This window comes from Doryrhamphus excisus, chromosome 5 (assembly GCF_030265055.1).
Source record: "Doryrhamphus excisus isolate RoL2022-K1 chromosome 5, RoL_Dexc_1.0, whole genome shotgun sequence".
Classification (NCBI taxonomy): domain Eukaryota; kingdom Metazoa; phylum Chordata; class Actinopteri; order Syngnathiformes; family Syngnathidae; genus Doryrhamphus; species Doryrhamphus excisus.
This window is the reverse complement of record NC_080470.1, coordinates 14,222,612-14,232,500: the sequence shown is the minus strand read 5'-3', so window position 1 is coordinate 14,232,500 and position 9,889 is coordinate 14,222,612.

Here is a 9,889-nt window from a genome sequence, read left to right as displayed (position 1 = left end):
GACCAGAACCGGCTAACCGACTTGGCCACCAGAACTGCAGTATGTATGTCTGCACCCAGCTAACTAACTTGGCCTCTTCAACTGCAGTATGTATGTATGCACGTATCCACACAGGTACCACAGTTGGCCTGCAGTTTGGATGCGACCAGAACCGGCTAACCGACTTGGCCACCAGAACTGCAGTATGTATGTCTGCACCCAGCTAACTAACTTGTCCTCTTCAACTGCAGTATGTATGTATGCACGTATCCACACAGGTACCACAGTTGGCCTGCAGTTTGGATGCGACCAGAACCGGCTAACCGACTTGGCCACCAGAACTGCAGTATGTATGTCTGCACCCAGCTAGCTAACTTGGCCACCAGAACTGCAGTATGTACGTATGTATGTATGTATGCACGTATTCACACAGGTACCACAGTTGGCCTGCAGTTTGGATGCGACCAGAACCGGCTAACCGACTTGGCCACCAGAACTGCAGTATGTATGTCTGCACCCAGCTAACTAACTTGTCCTCTTCAACTGCAGTATGTATGTATGCACGTATCCACACAGGTACCACAGTTGGCCTGCAGTTTGGATGCGACCAGAACCGGCTAACCGACTTGGCCACCAGAACTGCAGTATGTATGTCTGCACCCAGCTGACTCACTTGGCCTCTTCAATTGCAGTATATATGTATGCACGTATCCACACAGGTACCACAGTTGGCCTGCAGTTTGGATGCGACCAGAACCGGCTAACCGACTTGGCCACCAGAACTGCAGTATGTATGTCTGCACCCAGCTGACTAACTTGGCCTCTTCAACTGCAGTATGTATGTATGTATGCACGTATCCACACAGGTACCACAGTTGGCCTGCAGTTTGGATGCGACCAGAACCGGCTAACCGACTTGGCCACCAGAACTGCAGTATGTATGTCTGCACCCAGCTAGCTAACTTGGCCTCTTCAACTGCAGTATGTATGTATGTATGTATGTATGCACATATCCACACAGGTACCACAGTTGGCCTGCAGTTTGGATGCGACCAGAACCGGCTAACCACCTTGGCCACCAGAACTGCAGTATGTATGTCTGCACCCAGCTGACTAACTTGGCCTCTTCAACTGCAGTATGTATGTATGCACGTATCCACACAGGTACCACAGTTGGCCTGCAGTTTGGATGTGACCAGAACCGGCTAACCGACTTGGCCACCAGAACTGCAGTATGTATGTCTGCACCCAGCTAACTAACTTGGCCTCTTCAACTGCAGTATGTATTTATGTATGTATGCACGTATCCACACAGGTACCACAGTTGGCCTGCAGTTTGGATGCAACCAGAACCGGCTAACCGACTTCGCCACCAGAACTGCAGTATGTATGTCTGCGCCCAGCTGACTAACTTGGCCTCTTCAACTGCAGTATGTATGTATGTATGCACGTATCCACACAGGTACCACAGTTGGCCTGCAGTTTGGATGCGACCAGAACCGGCTAACCGACTTGGCCACCAGAACTGCAGTATGTATGTCTGCACCCAGCTGACTAACTTGGCCTCTTCAACTGCAGTATGTATGTATGTATGCACGTATCCACACAGGTACCACAGTTGGCCTGCAGTTTGGATGCGACCAGAACCGGCTAACCGACTTGGCCACCAGAACTGCAGTATGTATGTCTGCACCCAGCTAACTAACTTGGCCTCTTCAACTGCAGTATGTATGTATGCACGTATCCACACAGGTACCACAGTTGGCCTGCAGTTTGGATGCGACCAGAACCGGCTAACCGACTTGGCCACCAGAACTGCAGTATGTATGTCTGCACCCAGCTGACTAACTTGGCCTCTTCAACTGCAGTATGTATGTATGTATGTATGTATGCACGTATCCACACAGGTACCACAGTTGGCCTGCAGTTTGGATGCGACCAGAACCGGCTAACCGACTTGGCCACCAGAACTGCAGTATGTATGTCTGCACCCAGCTAACTAACTTGGCCTCTTCATTTGCAGTATGTATGTATGTATGTATGCACGTATCGACACAGGTACCACAGTTGGCCTGCAGTTTGGATGCGACCAGAACCGGCTAACCGACTTGGCCACCAGAACTGCAGTATGTATGTCTGCACCCAGCTAACTAACTTGGCCTCTTCAACTGCAGTATGTATATATGCACGTATCCACACAGGTACCACAGTTGGCCTGCAGTTTGGATGCGACCAGAACCGGCTAACCGACTTGGCCACCAGAACTGCAGTATGTATGTCTGCACCCAGCTAACTAACTTGGCCTCTTCAACTGCAGTATGTATGTATGTATGTATGTATGTATGTATGTATGTATGTATGTATGTATGTATGTATGTATGCATGCACGTATCCACACAGGTACCACAGTTGGCCTGCAGTTTGGATGCGACCAGAACCGGCTAACCGACTTGGCCACCAGAACTGCAGTATGTATGTCTGCACCCAGCTGACTTACTTGGCCTCTTCAACTGCAGTATGTATGTATGTATGTATGTATGTATGCACGTATCCACACAGGTACCACAGTTGGCCTGCAGTTTGGATGCGACCAGAACCGGCTAACCGACTTGGCCACCAGAACTGCAGTATGTATGTCTGCACCCAGCTAACTAACTTGGCCTCTTCAACTGCAGTATGTATGTATGTATGTATGTATGTATGTATGCACGTATCCACACAGGTACCACAGTTGGCCTGCAGTTTGGATGCGACCAGAACCGGCTAACCGACTTGGCCACCAGAACTGCAGTATGTATGTCTGCACCCAGCTAACTAACTTGGCCTCTTCAACTGCAGTATGTATGTATGTATGTATGTATGTATCTATGTATGTATGCACGTATCCACACAGGTACCACAGTTGGCCTGCAGTTTGGATGCGACCAGAACCGGCTAACCGACTTGGCCACCAGAACTGCAGTATGTATGTCTGCACCCAGCTAACTAACTTGGCCTCTTCAACTGCAGTATGTATGTATGTATGCACGTATCCACACAGGTACCACAGTTGGCCTGCAGTTTGGATGCGACCAGAACCGGCTAACCGACTTGGCCACCAGAACTGCAGTATGTATGTCTGCACCCAGCTGACTTACTTGGCCTCTTCAACTGCAGTATGTATGTATGTATTTATGTATGTATGCACGTATCCACACAGGTACCACAGTTGGCCTGCAGTTTGGATGCGACCAGAACCGGCTAACCGACTTGGCCACCAGAACTGCAGTATGTATGTCTGCACCCAGCTAACTAACTTGGCCTCTTCAACTGCAGTATGTATGTATGTATGTATGCACGTATCCACACAGGTACCACAGTTGGCCTGCAGTTTGGATGCGACCAGAACCGGCTAACCGACTTGGCCACCAGAACTGCAGTATGTATGTCTGCACCCAGCTAACTAACTTGGCCTCTTCAACTGCAGTATGTATGTATGCACGTATCCACACAGGTACCACAGTTGGCCTGCAGTTTGGATGCGACCAGAACCGGCTAACCGACTTGGCCACCAGAACTGCAGTATGTATGTCTGCACCCAGCTAACTAACCTGGCCTCTTCAACTGCAGTATGTATGTATGCACGTATCCACACAGGTACCACAGTTGGCCCTCAGTTTGGATGCGACCAGAACCGGCTAACCGACTTGGCCACCAGAACTGCAGTATGTATGTCTGCACCCAGCTAACTAACTTGGCCTCTTCAACTGCAGTATGTATGTATGTATGTATGCACGTATGCACACAGGTACCACAGTTGGCCTGCAGTTTGGATGCGACCAGAACCGGCTAACCGACTTGGCCACCAGAACTGCAGTATGTATGTCTGCACCCAGCTAACTAACTTGGCCTCTTCAACTGCAGTATGTATGTATGTATGTATGTATGCACGTATCCACACAGGTACCACCGTTGGCTTGCAGTTTGGATGCGACCAGAACCGGCTAACCGACTTGGCCACCAGAACTGCAGTATGTATGTCTGCACCCAGCTAACGAACTTGGCCTCTTCAACTGCAGTATGTATGTATGTATGTATGCACGTATCCACACAGGTACCACAGTTGGCCTGCAGTTTGGATGCGACCAGAACCGGCTAACCGACTTGGCCACCAGAACTGCAGTATGTATGTCTGCACCCACCTGACTTACTTGGCCTCTTCAATTGCAGTATATATGTATGCACGTATCCACACAGGTACCACAGTTGGCCTGCAGTTTGGATGCGACCAGAACCGGCTAACCGACTTGGCCACCAGAACTGCAGTATGTATGTCTGCACCCAGCTAACTAACTTGGCCTCTTCAACTGCAGTATGTATGTATGCACGTATCCACACAGGTACCACAGTTGGCCTGCAGTTTGGATGCGACCAGAACCGGCTAACCGACTTGGCCACCAGAACTGCAGTATGTATGTCTGCACCCAGCTAACTAACTTGGCCTCTTCAACTGCAGTATGTATGTATGTATGTATGCACGTATCCACACAGGTACCACAGTTGGCCTGCAGTTTGGATGCGACCAGAACCGGCTAACCGACTTGGCCACCAGAACTGCAGTATGTATGTCTGCACCCAGCTAACTAACTTGGCCTCTTCAACTGCAGTATGTATGTATGTATGTATGTATGCACGTATCCACACAGGTACCACCGTTGGCCTGCAGTTTGGATGCGACCAGAACCGGCTAACCGACTTGGCCACCAGAACTGCAGTATGTATGTCTGCACCCAGCTAACTAACTTGGCCTCTTCAACTGCAGTATGTATGTATGTATGTATGCACGTATCCACACAGGTACCACAGTTGGCCTGCAGTTTGGATGCGACCAGAACCGGCTAACCGACTTGGCCACCAGAACTGCAGTATGTATGTCTGCACCCAGCTAACTAACTTGGCCTCTTCAACTGCAGTATGTATGTATGTATGTATGCACGTATCCACACAGGTACCACAGTTGGCCTGCAGTTTGGATGCGACCAGAACCGGCTAACCGACTTGGCCACCAGAACTGCAGTATGTATGTCTGCACCCAGCTAACTAACTTGGCCTCTTCAACTGCAGTATGTATGTATGCACGTATCCACACAGGTACCACAGTTGGCCTGCAGTTTGGATGCGACCAGAACCGGCTAACCGACTTGGCCACCAGAACTGCAGTATGTATGTCTGCACCCAGCTAACTAACTTGGCCTCTTCAACTGCAGTATGTATGTATGTATGTATGTATGCACGTATCCACACAGGTACCACCGTTGGCCTGCAGTTTGGATGCGACCAGAACCGGCTAACCGACTTGGCCACCAGAACTGCAGTATGTATGTCTGCACCCAGCTAACTAACTTGGCCTCTTCAACTGCAGTATGTATGTATGTATGTATGCACGTATCCACACAGGTACCACAGTTGGCCTGCAGTTTGGATGCGACCAGAACCGGCTAACCGACTTGGCCACCAGAACTGCAGTATGTATGTCTGCACCCACCTGACTTACTTGGCCTCTTCAATTGCAGTATATATGTATGCACGTATCCACACAGGTACCACAGTTGGCCTGCAGTTTGGATGCGACCAGAACCGGCTAACCGACTTGGCCACCAGAACTGCAGTATGTATGTCTGCACCCAGCTAACTAACTTGGCCTCTTCAACTGCAGTATGTATGTATGTATGTATGCACGTATCCACACAGGTACCACAGTTGGCCTGCAGTTTGGATGCGACCAGAACCGGCTAACCGACTTGGCCACCAGAACTGCAGTATGTATGTCTGCACCCAGCTAACTAACTTGGCCTCTTCAACTGCAGTATGTATGTATGTATGTATGTATGTATGCACGTATCCACACAGGTACCACCGTTGGCCTGCAGTTTGGATGCGACCAGAACCGGCTAACCGACTTGGCCACCAGAACTGCAGTATGTATGTCTGCACCCAGCTAACTAACTTGGCCTCTTCAACTGCAGTATGTATGTATGCACGTATCCACACAGGTACCACAGTTGGCCTGCAGTTTGGATGCGACCAGAACCGGCTAACCGACTTGGCCACCAGAACTGCAGTATGTATGTCTGCACCCAGCTAACTAACTTGGCCTCTTCAACTGCAGTATGTATGTATGTATGTATGCACGTATCCACACAGGTACCACAGTTGGCCTGCAGTTTGGATGCGACCAGAACCGGCTAACCGACTTGGCCACCAGAACTGCAGTATGTATGTCTGCACCCAGCTAACTAACTTGGCCTCTTCAACTGCAGTATGTATGTATCTATGTATGTATGTATGCACGTATCCACACAGGTACCACCGTTGGCCTGCAGTTTGGATGCGACCAGAACCGGCTAACCGACTTGGCCACCAGAACTGCAGTATGTATGTCTGCACCCAGCTGACTAACTTGGCCTCTTCAACTGCAGTATGTATGTATGTATGCACGTATCCACACAGGTACCACAGTTGGCCTGCAGTTTGGATGCGACCAGAACCGGCTAACCGACTTGGCCACCAGAACTGCAGTATGTATGTCTGCACCCAGCTGACTTACTTGGCCTCTTCAATTGCAGTATATATGTATGCACGTATCCACACAGGTACCACAGTTGGCCTGCAGTTTGGATGCGACCAGAACCGGCTAACCGACTTGGCCACCAGAACTGCAGTATGTATGTCTGCACCCAGCTAACTAACTTGGCCTCTTCAACTGCAGTATATATGTATGCACGTATCCACACAGGTACCACAGTTGGCCTGCAGTTTGGATGCGACCAGAACCGGCTAACCGACTTGGCCACCAGAACTGCAGTATGTATGTCTGCACCCAGCTAACTAACTTGGCCTCTTCAACTGCAGTATGTATGTATGCACGTATCCACACAGGTACCACAGTTGGCCTGCAGTTTGGATGCGACCAGAACCGGCTAACCGACTTGGCCACCAGAACTGCAGTATGTATGTCTGCACCCAGCTAACTAACTTGGCCTCTTCAACTGCAGTATGTATGTATGTATGTATGCACGTATCCACACAGGTACCACAGTTGGCCTGCAGTTTGGATGCGACCAGAACCGGCTAACCGACTTGGCCACCAGAACTGCAGTATGTATGTCTGCACCCAGCTAACTAACTTGGCCTCTTCAACTGCAGTATGTATGTATGCACGTATCCACACAGGTACCACAGTTGGCCTGCAGTTTGGATGCGACCAGAACCGGCTAACCGACTTGGCCACCAGAACTGCAGTATGTATGTCTGCACCCAGCTAACGAACTTGGCCTCTTCAACTGCAGTATGTATGTATGTATGTATGCACGTATCCACACAGGTACCAAAGTTGGCCTGCAGTTTGGATGCGACCAGAACCGGCTAACCGACTTGGCCACCAGAACTGCAGTATGTATGTCTGCACCCAGCTAACTAACTTGGCCTCTTCAACTGCAGTATGTATGTATGTATGCACGTATTGACACAGGTACCACAGTTGGCCTGCAGTTTGGATGCGACCAGAACCGGCTAACCGACTTGGCCACCAGAACTGCAGTATGTATGTCTGCACCCAGCTAACTAACCTGGCCTCTTCAACTGCAGTATGTATGTATGCACGTATCCACACAGGTACCACAGTTGGCCTGCAGTTTGGATGCGACCAGAACCGGCTAACCGACTTGGCCACCAGAACTGCAGTATGTATGTCTGCACCCAGCTAACTAACTTGGCCTCTTCAACTGCAGTATGTATGTATGTATGTATGCACGTATCCACACAGGTACCACAGTTGGCCTGCAGTTTGGATGCGACCAGAACCGGCTAACCGACTTGGCCACCAGAACTGCAGTATGTATGTCTGCACCCAGCTAACTAACTTGGCCTCTTCAACTGCAGTATGTATGTATGCACGTATCCACACAGGTACCACAGTTGGCCTGCAGTTTGGATGCGACCAGAACCGGCTAACCGACTTGGCCACCAGAACTGCAGTATGTATGTCTGCACCCAGCTAGCTAACTTGGCCACCAGAACTGCAGTATGTACGTATGTATGTATGTATGCACGTATCCACACAGGTACCACAGTTGGCCTGCAGTTTGGATGCGACCAGAACCGGCTAACCGACTTGGCCACCAGAACTGCAGTATGTATGTCTGCACCCAGCTAACTAACTTGGCCTCTTCAACTGCAGTATGTATGTATGTATTTATGTATGTATGCACGTATCCACACAGGTACCACAGTTGGCCTGCAGTTTGGATGCGACCAGAACCGGCTAACCGACTTGGCCACCAGAACTGCAGTATGTATGTCTGCACCCAGCTAACTAACTTGGCCTCTTCAACTGCAGTATGTATGTATGCACGTATCCACACAGGTACCACAGTTGGCCTGCAGTTTGGATGCGACCAGAACCGGCTAACAGACTTGGCCACCAGAACTGCAGTATGTATGTCTGCACCCAGCTAACTAACTTGGCCTCTTCAACTGCAGTATGTATGTATGTATGTATGTATGCACGTATCCACACAGGTACCACAGTTGGCCTGCAGTTTGGATGCGACCAGAACCGGCTAACCGACTTGGCCACCAGAACTGCAGTATGTATGTCTGCACCCAGCTAACTTTGGATGCGACCAGAACCGGCTAACCGACTTGGCCACCAGAACTGCAGTATGTATGTCTGCACCCAGCTAACTAACTTGGCCTCTTCAACTGCAGTATGTATGTATGTATGTATGTATGTATGCACGTATCCACACAGGTACCACAGTTGGCCTGCAGTTTGGATGCGACCAGAACCGGCTAACCGACTTGGCCACCAGAACTGCAGTATGTATGTCTGCACCCAGCTAACTAACTTGGCCTCTTCAACTGCAGTATGTATGTATGTATGTATGCACGTATCAACACAGGTACCACAGTTGGCCTGCAGTTTGGATGCGACCAGAACCGGCTAACCGACTTGGCCACCAGAACTGCAGTATGTATGTCTGCACCCAGCTAACTAACTTGGCCTCTTCAACTGCAGTATGTATGTATGTATGAATGCACGTATCCACACAGGTACCACAGTTGGCCTGCAGTTTGGATGCGACCAGAACCGGCTAACCGACTTGGCCACCAGAACTGCAGTATGTATGTCTGCACCCAGCTAACTAACTTGGCCTCTTCAACTGCAGTATGTATGTATGCACGTATCCACACAGGTACCACAGTTGGCCTGCAGTTTGGATGCGACCAGAACCGGCTAACCGACTTGGCCACCAGAACTGCAGTATGTATGTCTGCACCCAGCTAACTAACTTGGCCTCTTCAACTGCAGTATGTATATATGCACGTATCCACACAGGTACCACAGTTGGCCTGCAGTTTGGATGCGACCAGAACCGGCTAACCGACTTGGCCACCAGAACTGCAGTATGTATGTCTGCACCCAGCTAACTAACTTGGCCTCTTCAACTGCAGTATGTATGTATGTATTTATGTATGTATGCACGTATCCACACAGGTACCACAGTTGGCCTGCAGTTTGGATGCGACCAGAACCGGCTAACCGACTTGGCCACCAGAACTGCAGTATGTATGTCTTCACCCAGCTAACTAACTTGGCCTCTTCAACTGCAGTATGTATGTATGTATGTATGTATGTATGCACGTATCCACACAGGTACCACAGTTGGCCTGCAGTTTGGATGCGACCAGAACCGGCTAACCGACTTGGCCACCAGAACTGCAGTATGTATGTCTGCACCCAGCTGACTAACTTGGCCTCTTCAACTGCAGTATGTATGTATGTATGCACGTATCCACACAGGTACCACAGTTGGCCTGCAGTTTGGATGCGACCAGAACCGGCTAACCGACTTGGCCACCAGAACTG